This window comes from Camelus bactrianus, unplaced genomic scaffold (assembly GCF_048773025.1).
Source record: "Camelus bactrianus isolate YW-2024 breed Bactrian camel unplaced genomic scaffold, ASM4877302v1 HiC_scaffold_154, whole genome shotgun sequence".
In the NCBI taxonomy this organism is placed as follows: domain Eukaryota; kingdom Metazoa; phylum Chordata; class Mammalia; order Artiodactyla; family Camelidae; genus Camelus; species Camelus bactrianus.
In genome coordinates, this window is record NW_027413924.1 from 692,116 (window position 1) to 704,824 (window position 12,709).

The 12,709-nt window shown below is 44.0% G+C and overlaps 1 pseudogene; it reads left to right on the forward strand.

Annotated features, from left to right (window-relative positions):
- The first annotated feature begins 367 nt into the window (after nt 1-367).
- Nucleotides 368-12,709, forward strand: part of LOC141576643 (large ribosomal subunit protein uL16-like) — a 39,793-nt pseudogene continuing 27,451 nt past the window's right edge.

A 12,709-nucleotide genomic window follows, 5' to 3' on the forward strand; every position in this document is an offset into this window, starting at 1 on the left:
CAGAGAGGCGGGCGAGCAAGCAGGGAGAGCCCCTCAGCGTTTTAGGATGGCCGAAGGCGCCTGGCGAGGGTAAGCGGTGGGGGGAGGTGGTGCTGTTGGGCACGGCACAGCCAGCTGCTGAGTCCGTTGGCGGGCAGGGCTGGTGACCCTTTCCCCGGGGCCTGGCCCTGGAGCCACCATGTTTTTGGCGCTCAAGGAGAGACTCCAGTTGGACTGGGTGGCCTGGAGGCTGCATGTGTTCTACAAGCGGAAGAAGCACAAGTTCATCTTCATCATCTCCTGGAATGAGATTGAGGGCAAGTTTGCCATAACCTGCTAAAACCGGATGGCCCAGAGGCAGAGGAGCGGCACCAGCGGTCAGGTGGGTGCGGGATGGGGCGCCAAGCCTGGCACACCCATGTCCAACAGGACCTGCAGGCTGTGCAGCCCAGCAGGCAGGGGTTGGCCTGGGGCCACTGCCTCAGTGACCCAGGGCAGAAGCCCTGGGCCCCAGAAGCTCCCGTCCTGGACCGAGGGTGGCTTTCCATGGAGCATGTGCAGCCTTCGAGGGGACCTGCTGCCCTGAAGTTTGTCTGGAAAAGAGGTGGGAAGCCCTCTCTGGATCCCAGTGTGGGCCAAGTCCAGCCCGATCCTGAGCACATCTGCAGGTAGAGATGTGCCTCTGTGGCAGCCCCCTTGGCGCCTATGGAGGCCCAGGTGTCCTCAGTGTGGATAGTGAGCGCCTGCAGAGTGGTCACCTAGATTGAGGTGCTAGAAATGTTGAGGGAGGATGAGGCGGATCCGGCATACCCGGGACTCACAGTCACGGAGCAGCGGACGCCCGCTGTGGAGCTGGAGTCTCCGCCAGGGCGTGAAGCTGGTCCGGGCGCTTCTTCCAGGATCTGCGCTCAGTGCACCAGCAGCCAAGCCCTGTGAACTCGCAGCTGGAGCCGTGCTTGCTGATATTCCCCGAGGAGATCTTGGGCATGTGGACAGTGCTGTTTGGGGGCGTCCCGGAGGTGACTGAGCAGGAGATCGCCACTGTTACTGTTACTGGGAAAAGGGAAATAAGAATTACCTCGTTTCTTAGTCATCCCTCAAAGAAAGAATTTTTAACGAGAGAAAGAAAGTGTGATATGTCAGATTTTTATTAGTAAAATGAAAAGGTAGTAAAAAATAGTACTTTCCCAAGAATTGGGAGCTGGCCAATCCAAGAGAGGAAAAATGGCGCTGCTCCTTTGTTTTTCTGTCTTATATCCTGTCTTAGGGGCATTTGTGTGTGTGTGTGTGTGTGTGTGTGTGTGTGTGTGATTGATTGATTAATGGCTCAGGTTCTTTGAGTTAACAAGCTGATTGACGACTCAAGTTCCTTTTGCTCTGGTTGATTGACAGCTCAGGTTCCTTGTGCTCTGGCATGCCCATCCCCTTTTGGGCAGGTTTTTACCCATGAAGCACATAGACAAACCAATGGGAGGGGGCTCAGACTGTAATGTTAATTACGTTACAATGAGCATTGATTCAAGTTACACCGGGTCCTTCTCTTATATGCAGCTGCAGCATTTTGATTTTAAGTGGCTTCTTTTGCTGGCCCTCATTTAGAGAAAGCGAAAATTTCTGGAGTCCCTTATCCTGAATGCATACATACTGTTATTTACTGGATTGTTCCTTCCCCCTTCCTCTCCCCCTGCCCAGTGCTCATTTCTATCTAACTACCTAACATCGTCGACTTCAGGTCTACTTGGGCCACGACCTGGACACCTGCGGATGGAAGATCCTCTCCCAAGAATTCTTCACGGAAACCCACGACTGGGAGTATTATGAACCCTTAGCGAGCTGCAGCAGAAGGACCAGGAAGCACATCCAGGAGGTAAAGACCTAGTCTGGGCTCCAGTCATAGCTTTTGGTTACTCACTGCCGAAGGCTGGAGCCTAGGCCTAGGCTGTGCGCTTCTGGGACACTTGTTTTTCTAGACAAGGGAAAAGGAAAACCTGCTTGTGTATTTTCAATTTCTTGTCCACTAGATGGTGGATCACAGTCCCTTATCCTAACAACAGAGTTCTTTCTCACAGGTTTGCGTTTCTCTCACAAAGCCCACACTGGGCTTTACACGTGGAAAGTGCAAATTGGAAATCATCCAATAAGTTACTTTTTTTCCCCAGGCTTCCCCTTGTAAGGCAGAAAGCTGAAAGGACATTAGAGGAGAAGGTTAGGGAGAGATGAGAAGTGAGGAAATACAAGGTTTAGGGGAGCTAACCTGCACTTCCCAGGAAGCCATGGGTGGGCCCACCACACCTGTCACTCCTGCTTTGGCTCTGGTGACCTTGTTGTCACTGCACTACTCCCAGGAGCACAGAGGAGAAGGCCACGGAGCCTCCACCAGGGCAGCGGCGACTGCTCCTACCCGCCAGGTTGCCCTGGGAAACCACGGCCACTCCAACCTGTGCTCAGAGAGGTGAAAAGACACTAACCACTGTCCCCGGTGTCCGTGAATCATGTGACCATAGTGGGTCATGTGACAGCCTGGGGGCTGAAGTCCACCCCTTAGACCTTCTGGGAAAGCACGAAATTCAGAGGCAAATGTAGGTGAGGCCTGGATGCTCGCTTCTTGCTCGGGACAGCAGGGCCAAGACTGTTCTCAGACCCGCTCCTCAGGGCTTTAAATTTGGGGTCACTCCCGTCTGCTGCCCCTGCTCTGCTGTGGGTGTGCCTTTTTCCTCCCTCCGAATTGAGAAACTGCACTTTCTGGGGCAGGGGACAGTTTGCATGAGTTCTGCCTTTGGCCCAGAATTTGGGGCCAAGACCTTAACTGCCCCCACCCAGAACAACAGAAATGCAAATGATGGGGGTTGTGGGGTGGGTGAGGAGTTATTGTGCAGATCGGGCGAGGTATAGTCCACGTCTCCACACCTCCCACCTCTGAGAAAGGGAGCTAGTGTTGGAGCTGCCTCAGGGAACTATAGTCAGGTTGGTAACTCAATCCCAAATGGGCGTTCAAGATTAAAAAAAAGTTCTTTATATTCTAGTTGCAGTTTTCTGTAAGTTTCAGATTGTTTTAAACTAAATAAAAATAATTTGTGGTTGTAAAAGGGAAATTAATCATCATTCTTATACATGGGTCTAAAAAAAGAGCTTAAAATGTCACTAATATGATGTGTTTTGCAATGATAATGTAAGAAATTAAAATCCAGTCATCTAGAGATCACAAATTAATTTATTAAAAATGATCCTGGAATTACATAGCTAGAAGTTTTAAACTTTAAGAAGCCAAAAAGAAAACTCTACATGTTACCAATATTTGCATACCAAATTTGTTTTAAATTGCTATTTAAAACAAAAACTATGGTAGAAATGTCTATGGTTTATAACACTGGCAATTCATCTCTGGGGTAGACCGGCTTCTTAAGAAAAACATCTTTAAGGGCGTTATGGACTGAATGTTCACACGTTGAAATTCTATTCTGCCCCTCCACCCCCCTTCCTTTTCATCCCTATGAGATGCTCAGATGTACTAAGAGGTGAGGCCTTCGGAAGGTGATTAGGATTAGACGAGGTCGTGAAGGTGGAGCCCTCCCGAATGGGATTAGTGTCCTTATAATTGTCATCAGTCTGCACCGCTTTCCCTCCTCCCCTCTCTCTGGAGTGAGGCCAGACCCAGGCACTGAGCGAGCAAGACTGCGAGCTGAGATTCTGGAGCTGCTGCCACCACCGCCAGCATGAGAGCGAGGGAGCACCCGAGGGACCCAGCCCCTGTGCGCTGGCCCAGCCGAGACCTGCGCCCAACCTGGGGCCAGCGGGAGCCACGGCCTCCCGTCTCCCCACTCCCCTCCCCGCCGGCAGCGGCAGCTGCACACGCCGGAGCCCGAGCCGGCGGCCGGGGGGCCGGGAGGCGGCTACCTCGGGCGGGGCTCGTCAGCGGCTCCGCGGTGAGAGGGCGCTGAGATGCGGCTGGAGCTTCTGTCTCATCCTGGGGCCTGGGGCAAGGGACCCCCATGGTGGAGGGAGGGGGTCCCAGACTCAGCGACACCTGTGGGAGCCGGAAGCCAGGGTGGCGCCGAGCGGAGCTGGCTGGATCCCCCACCTCAGTGCCATCTCCGCCACCTTTCTGCGTCTATAGCATCTCCACCCTGAGTATATGAGCCGGGACCCCAAGTTCGGCCACCACCCCCCAGCCAGGGGTGTGGGCGGGGACCTCAATATGAAGTAGTGGCCCGGGCAGCGGGATCAGCAGGACCGGCGCCGCCATCCTTTCCTTCTCTCGCCCTCCCTTCTGCCCCCTTGGGGGTCTTCTCCCTCAACCAGTCACTGGACCCTGGCTCCTCGGCAGGACTCCGGGAGGACGTCTTAGGGCCCCACCCCCCCCAGCCCCGAGGGCGGCGGGTTTGGGGGGACCTGGAGGGCCGACTGCAGCCTTCGCCCAGAGTGAACTTTATTAAAATCAAAATACAGAGCATCCCAAACCTGACTGTCCAGGTACAAGTGGACCAGGCCCGGCAGAAGACCCAGCCTGAAGAGGCCCAGAAAGAGAAGAGGAGGGAAGTGGGGCCGCTGCCTCCTCTGCTCTGTTGGTGTTGAAAAGACCTGGGTGGCTGCCCCGCTTCTTCCTCAGTAAGGCGCGGGCCCTGCCGCAGCTGCCGCCTCCATCCCGAGGAGGAAGGGAACCAGCCCACCTACAGAGCTCTGGCTCTTCTGTAAAGTGTGAGTGGCTCTAGGAAGGGGAGTTGAGGGATGGGGAGGGCGAGGGTGCCTGTGCATCCTGCGGTGTTTTGCAGATGTTTTCCTGGAGTGTTGGGAGCATATAGATGAGCGGGGTACCTGAGTCCTCACTGTGGGCAGAAGGTATCAGGCAGTCCCGTGTTTTGTAACATTTTAGTTCTCTGTGTGTGTGATACGCAAGCCTGCAGGTTTCTTTTTGTGGAGTTCTGTCTTTCTGCAGAGTGGACACTTGCATGTTTCTGGCCATTAATTGGTAAAAGGAAACTGAGGAAGCCAGAGCATATGTGCGCACAGAGGACATCTCTGTGTATGTAGCTTTTCCTGGTACATCGGGTGGGAAACAGCGCTCTAGGTTTTGTTTCTGGGCAACTCTTATTTGGGTTCCCAAATGGAAGCCTCTGACTCTGTGAGGCCCTGAAATTAAAATTTATTTTCTTTTCTGCATTCTTCCTTGAGAGTTTTCATTTCGGCACAGGAACTTTTTACCTTCTCATTTCCTGGGTGCAGTTCCTGCGTATCAGCAGGACGTGGTAACAGAGATCAGTTACTCAGGAAACTTGGGGTTCTTAGGAATCATAACTGATTTGGGGGAGAGCATTTAGTACTTTAACCAGTTTATTAAAAAGGTATTTCATTTTTCCTTAGCCAATTTTTTTTTCCCCTGGGTAACATATGTCCTAATTGACAGCATTTTTTAATTGGTGGAATGACTTGTGACTTATTTCAGTTGTCTTCTCTATCAAATGAGGATGATTTTTTATCCCCCTTTGTTACTTTAAAGGAGAAGTCTATAGAATCTTTGATTTGTATTTTAAGTATCCTCTCAGAGTGGCAAATTAAGGTGCAGGAAGATAATGAATATTTTGTATATTTACGCAGACTTTAAGGGTTAGGCATAGGTGGAATTTTACATAACAATGCAGACAGTACCATACTGAGGATCACAGGCCCCTGGACAGCTGTGTGGGCTTAGTCCTGAAGCCACTGCTGAGAGAGGCTCTGTGGAGTGAATGTAAGCCTGAGTCATCTGTGTTAAATTTTCCATTCAGGACCTTGATCAAACTTATTTAAAACTCTCTCAAACACTTTTTAGCCTGTACTTTTTTCTTCTGAAGTGACAAATTCTACAAGTTTATTAGCCCTCATTTTTATTAGGAATTCATTTATTTATCCCAAACCTGTCTATTTAAAGTTCCAGGACAGATCCTGAGCGTGTGTTTTGAGAAATGCTAGAACGAGCTGGAGTTCATCTTTTCCTGGTTTTATAGATTTTCACTGTTCCTCTTTACCATCATATTTCCTGACTCTTTTTGTCTGTTTTACAATCACTTTGCCCTCCTCTGGAACTTCTGCAGCTGTTTTATCCTTATTTATATGCCTTGTTCTTGTTATGCCTTTGTTATGAACCTTAAATTCTGTCTATTTTAAATAGACACTGACATTAAATTATTGTGTAATGGTTGTAATATTAGATGTGAGATCGAAGACACCTGTTGCTTTATCTGTTATTTTGTGACCATAAGGAAGTCATGTATCCCATGTTTCACAAAGATAGGAAGAGAAATCTAGTCCTGCATAGGCTGCTTTTGGGAGGGAGGAAGGGAGGACAAACCAACAAAATAGTTTGAGTGTAAATTCTACTCCATCAGAGTTGCTTACTAAATTTAAGACTTTTATTGCTTTTACTATAGATTGGCTAAAATTCATGTCAGTGTTTTATTGCGTATTTATTTAGGAGCAAAGAAACAACAAAGTAATTGGGGGTCCCTGCCTTTGAGATGCTTTTACTTATGAATGGCAGAGACAATGATACACAGACTGCACAAAACTGTAGGGAAAGGGAAATGGACCAGTTTTTAATCTGTGACCTCTATATGACAGAAAGTGATTGGTACATTATAGATGTAAGTGTGTACATTTTTCATTGGGGAAATGTTGATATTGGACTACACAGAACATACTGGAGTGTCTGAGCCAGTGGAAGAAAAGAGCAGGTGGAGATGAAGTGTTAAGACTTTTGGAACTGGAGGATGTGGGAAACAAAAGTAATTAGGAAGTTGGTTGATGGGAAATCACAGGGAAGTTGTTGAGTAGCTTAGGGTCTGTTTGTGCTTGTGTGGGTATGTGTTTACAGCTCAAAGAATCAGTTGAGAACAATATTCCTGAGATGGTAGTTTTAAACCATAGAGGAGAAATTGTATTTTAAACCAAGGCATTATACCTGGATTCGGATTTTGTTTTTCTAGGGAACCAACATTTTTATACCATGGTCACTGAAGAGCGATAGAGATGGAGGAGTGAAAAAGTGCTCCCAATATATTAGCATGGTGCTAGTGGTTTCTGATACAAAGTAATTCAGAAATGGGGCAGTGGACTTTGTTTTGGACATTACATTTTCGAATTGAAGTTGGATACTGATGAAATCTCAAGACAGTAAAATTATGAGCAATATGCTGAAAATGTAGAATTGGGAGTCATTATCAAAGTATTAAAGTTTCTCAAGAGTGCTGATGGAGAGCAAAGAGCTGACAAATGGGTATTTTTACTTGGGAGAGGAGAATCTGTTGAAGTTAGCAAAGGTATAGTAAGAACAGAGATGGATGAGACTCTCCCTAAAATAGATGTTCTTAAAGTGAGTACAACTTGAAGTGGAAAAGGGAGGAACAGCCAGTCTCAGGACACATGATTATTTTTGAAACTACTGGCAAGCTTTTTGTAGGGTATGTCTCTTGAGGTTAAGTTCAGAAGAATATGTAGGATTTCACTGTTAAGGAACTTATACATAAAGGACAGATCTGTTTTACCAAATTCATGTTTTTAAAATGTGCCTTTCATTATCATACTGAGTTTAGTCCCCAACATGATGAAGTGGGGCTAAAATATTTGGCAAAGAAGGCTGCTTCTCCTGCTGGTAGGTGATGTGTGTCTTTGTGTCCCACACAGTGGACGGGACAGCACTTTGCTGGCACAGCATTGCTGAAAATGCCTTTACAAAATCTTTTTATTAAAAAACTAACAAATATAACCAACTTGACACTTAAAAAACCCTGACATTTTTGAAGCATAAGATGCTGGAAGACTGATTTTTTAAAAATTTAAAACAATTTAAAAATTTTCGTTGTGAAGTGTGGAATTTACTGTTGATGCCAACAAGGATTGAGGATTGTGATTTAGGGACTCTATATAGCCACACTGTCTTGTGTTCCTTAGTTTGAATTCACCAATTCCTTTGTAGCTTCTTTGGCCTCTTCTTAGGAGTGACTGTTCCAATGGGAAAACATCCAGGGTAGATCAATTTAGATGGGGAGTTAGATCTAAGGTGGTTTCTGGAACAGATGCCATATGGGCAACTTCCTTCCTCATCCGCTATCTTCCACAACATTTTTATGCAAGTGAAATCATGGTTTGATGAACTTTAAAGGGCAGTCTTTTTGGGTTAACATAGTTTACTAGTAAAGGCAGTGGGAATGGTGGGACTCTGGTAGTTGGAAATGGTAACGTCATGTGCTTTGCCCAGGCAACTTTGGGATTGATATGAGATGATTAAAAAGACTTAAAAGTGTGCATTTTTGTTTGTGTGTTTGACACCAGATGAGCTAGCAGCCCATGCCTAGGCTAGCATCAGTCCAATGCTTGTAGATTGGAGATGGTACTTGGAGAAGTTTTGTGCTGCCGCTGACATCTCGTTGTGTAGAGGAGGGGTTGGCAAACTGTTTTTTTTTTTTTGTTTTGTTTTTTGTTTTGGTGAAGGACCAGTTAGTAAATATTTTAGATTTTGTGGACCACATGGTCCTGTCACAATGATTCATTTCTGCTCTTGTAGTGCAAATGCAGCCACAGACAATCTGTAGGTGAATGAAGGTGACTGTGTTCTAATAAAACCTTATGCATAAAAACTGGAGGTAGTATGGGTTTGGCTCATAGTTTATGGACCCCTGATGTAGACAAGTGCCAAGTCCACCTGCATGCAGTCTGAGCATCCCTCTACTGCAAAGCTGAGATTGGCTATTTCAGGTGGCCTGTTTTCTAAGTGAGATATGTTCCTTGGGGGCTGTCTTAAAATGATTCTGCACAGAGTCTACTGTTCAAGTTACTTTTGCCTCCGTTGTAATGAAAACCATGGACTGAGGAACATGGGCAATGCCATCTATGAAGGGATGCAGCCAAAATGTAGGGACACTTGCATTGCTTGTTCAAAGATACCATAATATAAAAGGTACCACATAGTGATATAATGGCTGTGCATCATGGCCAGAAGTGTCTTTGGAGTATCTGAAGAAACTTCTGGGTATAATTTTGAAAGATTCTGAAAATAAGTTGTAAAAAAGCACTTACTTTAGATGTGAAATTAGAAGTGCTTATGGTCTGTTTGAACCAGATGGGATTATTCATCAAACTGTAAGAACACTGAGGTTTGATACTTATGCGTCTTAGAGCCTTGACCTCCTGCAGCGCCCGGCGCGGCGTGCGGAGTCCCGCTCCGCCGTCCTGCTACCGGCGGCTGCTGTTTCCTAGGCGACCCCGCACGGCGTGTGCGCGTGCGCGTTAGAGCCCTGCCACAGCCTGTGGTGACGGCAGCGCGGGGCCTTTATTTCCTAAGTGACTGTATCTCACAAGTGTTGTTTAGAAAGGATAATTCACTTTGGTCAATTTTACATCATAGCTAGCACCACAACACTTTTTTCATATGTCAACGAATAGCTACGTTGGATGATGGTATATTTTTGCCTGGTTTCATAAATCTTATTTATCTTTGGGTTCCCAAGTTTCCGTCAGGGGAAAGGATTACTCTTCCAATAGTGACACTTGTTAGTTATTGTCAAGCCTGCTTTTACTTTACATAGTATTTCTACACATGTAATAGATACTTCAATTCTTCTTCCTTTAAGAAAGGTGCCTGACAGTTTTATATAAACTGACACTTTTAGTATACCTTTTAGAAAGAAGGTCACTGTAAAGTTACTTTCCTATTCATTAGGAGATGATTCTTTCCTTGCTCTTTTTGAAAAGCTTTCTTTCTTTTTTTTTTTTTTGCCTTTTTAGGTAATTTGTCATTCTCAGGCTTAAGGATGGGTGGCAATTTAAAAGACACAAGGTGTTTCTCTCATATCTGCAAATATCCCAAATAGAAATGTTCCATATTGTTGACACTTTCAGTGGACCAGGGAAGAGTGGAACATTGGTTTATTTTATCTTTTTAGTGTAGTTGAATTTTCATTACAAACAGATGAGTAAAGTTGTTTTCAAATAATGAACTCTTGCTGCTAAACCTTTCACCATTGAGACTTTTTCCCACTAAGTAGAAACCCAGCCCGTCTTATGCCTTCATGTAGTTGTAGGTTTTCCCTGCTTTGTCCTGACCCCTCCTGGGCACTTTCTCATGCTCCCTTTCACATGTGTTTAGAGTGTATTTCCTAAATCAACATGACATTTCCTGAACACTATGGGATATATATTTTCTAATAATTATAATTTTACCCACAAATATATTTAAAATTTCCTCCTACATTACCTTCAGAATTTATGAATTATCATGAGGGAACATCTGTCCTTGATCTGGATCCTGAGAGACAAACCAATGTATGACAGTTTTTCTAAAATATTCCCTTAAAAAGTTTTGAGTAACAATTGATTTCTCTAAAATTGTAAGTTGATACAAGTAAATACAAGATCCTATGTTTGTGTTGTGCTATCCTGCAATGCAGGCTTTTGAAAAATAATACAAATGCACAAGAGTCCTTACTGCTTGAGTATCTTATATTTTGCTTTTCCCCTATCACCTAAGGGACAGCTGCCAGATCAGTCAGATAGCATGAAGTGTCTGTTGCTTTGCTGTGTGGCCTCTGCCGCCTTTTTTTCCAGCTGAAGTTTGGCTACTGGAGACCTGGGTGGCTTCAGGCAGGAGGCAGCACGTTCTGAGCTTGTGTCTGTTGGAGCCTGAGTCATGCTGAATGCTCCTTTCTGCATGACGGCTATGAAATTAGGGAATATTAATGATGCAGAATATTTTCCTGTCACTTAGCCTTTCCTCTGAGCAGATCACCCTATGATAATACATTGAATGCATCAATATTTTGGGCCAAATGTGAAGTATCAAGACACATTGCTGGTTTATTTTTGGAAGAATGTATCTATCTTATGAGACTTTTAAAATGTCATGCTTTTTAGGTCAGTTAAGGGTCTAATAATAGACCTTTGCATGACATCCTGTATGCCTGAGAAGGACTTGCCTCACTAGTAGTAGTGGGTAATTTGCAACAATCTCGTGGTTGGAAGCACTATGCGTACCTGGAGCCAGCACCGTGTTGCTAGTTCACTTCTCATTTCCCTCATAAAATATATTCACACTGTGGAGGCAGAAGATTCATTAGTAAGGCAGTGTCATTTTTAGCCATGTGGCCTGAAATGAGTTACTTACCCTTTTTCACTATGGGCCTCATCACATGTGGATGTAAAAACCATGTCCTTCCCAGGGTTGTTAGGACTAAATGAGATAATATAAAGCACATGCAGAGCTCTCCCAGCGCCGCGCATAGGACAGCGTGGCCCCGCACTATTAATGTGAGTTAAAAGTCTTTTACAGTGCGACGCAGACAGAAGGCTAAAGTCAGGCTTTATGTTGCCCAACACTTAAACTCAGCCCTGGAGCTTGATAAATTAAACTGAAGTAATTCTGCAGTGTTTTCAAAAGCATCTGTGCTAGTGTGTGATTCATTAACATATTATTTAAAAATCTTAAAAAGTGGAGAAATGACAGAACTACTGTGCTTATTATTTACAGAAAAGAAAGACTGATTTGAACATAACTAGAGTTTGAATTCATCTCCAAAGACCTCAGTATGCTTAGATCAGAAAGGAGGCTTTTTGATGAATTCATTGATTAGCTCTGAAAGTGACTTTGATTTAAATTGTCCGTTTGGAAATATCAGGCTGTAATTGGGTTATCAAGTTTTTTAACATCCTTTGGTTTAATGCTTGGAAATGAAAAGCTTTAAAAAAATGAAGTTTAATAAGTTTATTTTGTATCATTACATCTCAAACTATGATTGATGAAATTTTATTCAGGTGATTTTGTTGTAACTGAATTTTGATTTTTCTCCTTTTCCTAAAATGATGTGAAGGTGACATGGACATTCCCTTTTCATGCTTAATATTTATTAAATACAGGATCCGTTTTCAGAAATAACTTTCCTTTCCTTCCTTAGGTTTGGCATAATCAGTTTTCAGCTGACCAATTCAAGAAATAAATGCTTCTTGATTTTTTTTTTTTTTTGTATTTGGGAAGTATTTCTATTTTGAGAGCAATATGACTTTGCTTTCATAGTCTGTTTATTTAATAGGGTTCTATATTTAAGATAAGTGTATGAAAAATATCCAAAGGCAGAAAGAAAAGATTGAGATATGTTTCTTAGTATTGTTTATCTTGCCAACTCTTGTCCTCATTCTCTGACTGCTTTTTTTTTTTTTAACATTTTTCATTTTTTATTGATTTATAATAATTTTACAATGTTGTGTCAAATTCCAGTGTAGGGCACACTTTTTCAGTTAGACCTGAACATACATACGTTCATTGTCACATTTTTTCTCTGTGAGCTACCATAAGATCTTGTATATATTTCCCTGTGTTACACAGTATAGTCTTGTTTATCTATTCTACAATTTTGAAATCCCATCTATCCCTTCCCACCCCCCACGCCTTTGACAACCACAAGTTTGTATTCTATGTCTATGAGTCTATTTCTGTTCTGTATTTATACTTTGTTTGTTTTTTAAGATTCCACATATGAGAGAGCACATATGGTATTTTTCTTTCTCTTTCTGGCTTACTGTCTGTCTGCTTTTAAGGCACATTTGCTTTAGATTTTGGTGTAAGTGCAGAAGTTAAATTAGCTTATGTTTTAGTGCATCTCTAAGTAGTTAATTTAATGAATATTCTAGTTTTTTAAGGAAATTCAATATTTTAAATATTTTTGTTTGTTGGTAACGATTGCAATCATGCTTCTGGAGTTACACTTCT